Source organism: Nuphar pumila, chromosome 14 (assembly GCF_984573655.1).
Source record: "Nuphar pumila chromosome 14, dmNupPumi1.hap1.1, whole genome shotgun sequence".
Classification (NCBI taxonomy): Eukaryota; Viridiplantae; Streptophyta; class Magnoliopsida; order Nymphaeales; family Nymphaeaceae; genus Nuphar; species Nuphar pumila.
In genome coordinates, this window is record NC_143262.1 from 84,181,472 (window position 1) to 84,184,402 (window position 2,931).

Here is a 2,931-nt window from a genome sequence, read left to right on the forward strand (position 1 = left end):
CATAGTGACAAAAGTTAACAACAACAACTACGCCTTCATCCCAAAACAATTGGGGTCGGCGATATGAACCAACAAAGAAAATCATTATGGGTCTTCCACATGAATCCTTCTCCTCCATTCATTTCTATCCAATGCCATGTCCTCGGTGAGGTTCAAAGCATTCATATCCTTTCTTATCATGACAAAAGTTAAAAACTGCAAAATCAAAATTTTCAAAAACAGATAAGAATTTTAAAAAATTTCATAAATTTTCATGGATAGGTTTGACTTTTTACACTGCCACCGTGTAGATTTCTAATTTCTCTTATTTTATCGAATCAATCTCTAACATGGTATTTATACCCGATTTTAGTGGACTTATGAGTTGGGAATATAGACCTATAATGAAAACGGGTCGGGTCTTGGGTATTGCAAATGAAGACCCAAACCTGTTTGGATTTTTTTATGCTCCGCCCAAATGGTTCTTCATATTGTGAACCCAAACTGGCCTGTTTATGTACCTGAACCCGTTTTATTCTTGAACCCACTTTGTATTCCAACCGATTATGTACCCAAAACCTATTTTATACGTGAACAGACACGAACCAAATCCAAACTTGTGATACATTTTGAATGTGATATATCATCGATGTCTTTTTTTCTTTCAACTTCAAATGATAGGTTGACATAAAAAATACTTTTTTATATTCAGATTTTGGGTTATTTGCAATAGTTAATAAACTTCTTATTTCTTAGCAGTATAAATGAATAGTTGATTCTATTAATTTACATACTTTTTTATTGACGGGTAATCAGGTTTAGAATACCAATCATATCAAGGCCGAGCCGAACTCGAACCCCTTAAAGACCTGAACCATCCATACCAAAACCCAATAACGCATATGGGTCTACTTTTTCAGTCATACCGAGACCCTAATCATATCCGAATCAAAATGGATTTATTAAAGACCAACGTGATACATATACCCGAACCCGTTAACCCGGATGAGTCCACAATTTCTAGCCCTAACCCAACCCAAATTACATTGAGTCTTAGTTTTAGGCCCTATACAAAATCGGGTCTGACAAGGCCCCACCGCGAGCTGACCCAGAGCCCATGGAATGCTGTCATGTGATTGGCTTTGTGTCACATAAGCAGGCACTTAAGCAATCCCACATGATCTGGTTCAATGACTTTACGGATGACCGGATCCTGATCGTCCAAACGGATCAAACTCGACTGCTTCCATCCCCTCATGATATCTTTCTGTCATAGGAAGCCATGCGCCAACAACCATGGGGGTTGATGCCACGGCCTCCCTTCTCAAGTCATCATGCACCTCCTTCCCACGCCTCAAGCAGATCCACGCCCACATCTTCAGAACCAACATCCACCATAACAACTCAATTGCAGCCACCCTCATCTCCCTCTGCAATCCCCTTCAAGCCACTCCTTATGCCAAGATGGTCTTCAACTCCCTGCACCAACCCAACCTCGCTGTCTACAACCAGATGGTGAGGTCCTTGACTAAAAGCTCTCTTTGGTTGGACGCCATCCTCCTCTACCGCCAGATGACGAGGACCAACATCAAGCCTGATAATTTCACCCTCCCCTTTCTGCTCAACTCTTGCGCTGGCCTTTCGGAGCTTTCCGTAGGCAGCGAGATCCATGGCCGCTCCGTGAGAATTGGGTTGATGTTGAACCTTGAATTGCAGAATGCACTGACAGACATGTACGCGAAATGTGGTGACCTGGATCTTGCTCGCCGAGTGTTTGATGAAATGCCTAAGAGAGATGTTGTGTCTTGGAATGCTATTTTAGGTGGGTATGCTCGAATCGGTGATATGAGTGATGCCCGCAAGTTGTTCGATAGAATGCCGGTCAGAAACGTGATTTCTTGGAATGCCATGATCGTGGGGTATGTGAGATGTGAGGATATGTCTGCAGCGGCCAAAGTGTTTGAGGAAATGCCTGAGAGAAATGTTGTGTCTTGGACCACCATGGTTGTGGGCTACACAAAATGCGGGCAGGTAGAGAAGGGATGTAGTCTCTTTGAGCGGATGCCTCACCGCAATTTGATTTCTTGGACTGCTATGATCACTGGGTATGCGCAGAATGGGCAGCCGAGGGAAGCTCTAAAAATGTTTGATAGAATGCGGGATTCTAAGGTGAAGCCTGATGCTGTCACTATGACCAGTGTCATCTCCGCGTGTGCCCAATTGGGTGGTGCAGAATTGGCGAATTGGGCTGATTCCTTTGTGATTCGCAACAATATTGAATTGAACAATCACGTGCTTACGGCGCTTGTTGACATGCACGCTAAATGTGGAAACGTGGAGAAAGCATGCCAATGTTTCGATATGATCCCTCAAAGAGATGCATTCTCTTATAGTGCACTGATTAGTGGCCTAGCTTCTCATGGTTATGGTAACAAAGCCCTTGAAGTGTTCCAACGCATGCAGATAGAAGAAATTGAACCACATGAAATTACGTATGTTGGTGTTCTAACTGCTTGTAGCCACACTGGGCTAGTCGACGATGGCTTGCGCTTTTGGGAAAGCATGGTTAAAGATCATGGAATGGTGCCTTGGGCAGATCACTATGCTTGCGTTGTGGATCTTCTTGGCCGGGCTGGTCGCCTTGAGGAAGCACATGAGCTAGTGAAAAGTATGCCAATGGGACCTCATGCTGGTGCTCTCGGTGCATTACTTGCTGCTTGTAGAACCCACAACAACATTGACATAGCAGAGAGTGTTGCAGAGAAGCTCTTTGTGTTGGAGCCTGAAAATACTGGGAATTATGTACTCCTAGCTAGTATCTATGCCTCGAGGAATCAGTGGGCAGATGCTGCTCGTGTGCGGTGGACACTGAGGGAGAGGGGGAACAAGAAGCTTCCCGGATGTAGTTGGATCGAAGTAAACAAGGTAGTTGGATTGCCAGTGCCTAGATGA

General features: G+C 44.2%; 1 pseudogene; it reads left to right on the forward strand.

Moving 5' to 3' along the window:
- Positions 1–1,275: 1,275 nt before the first annotated feature.
- Positions 1,276–2,931, forward strand: LOC149817177 (putative pentatricopeptide repeat-containing protein At5g37570 pseudogene; annotated as a pseudogene).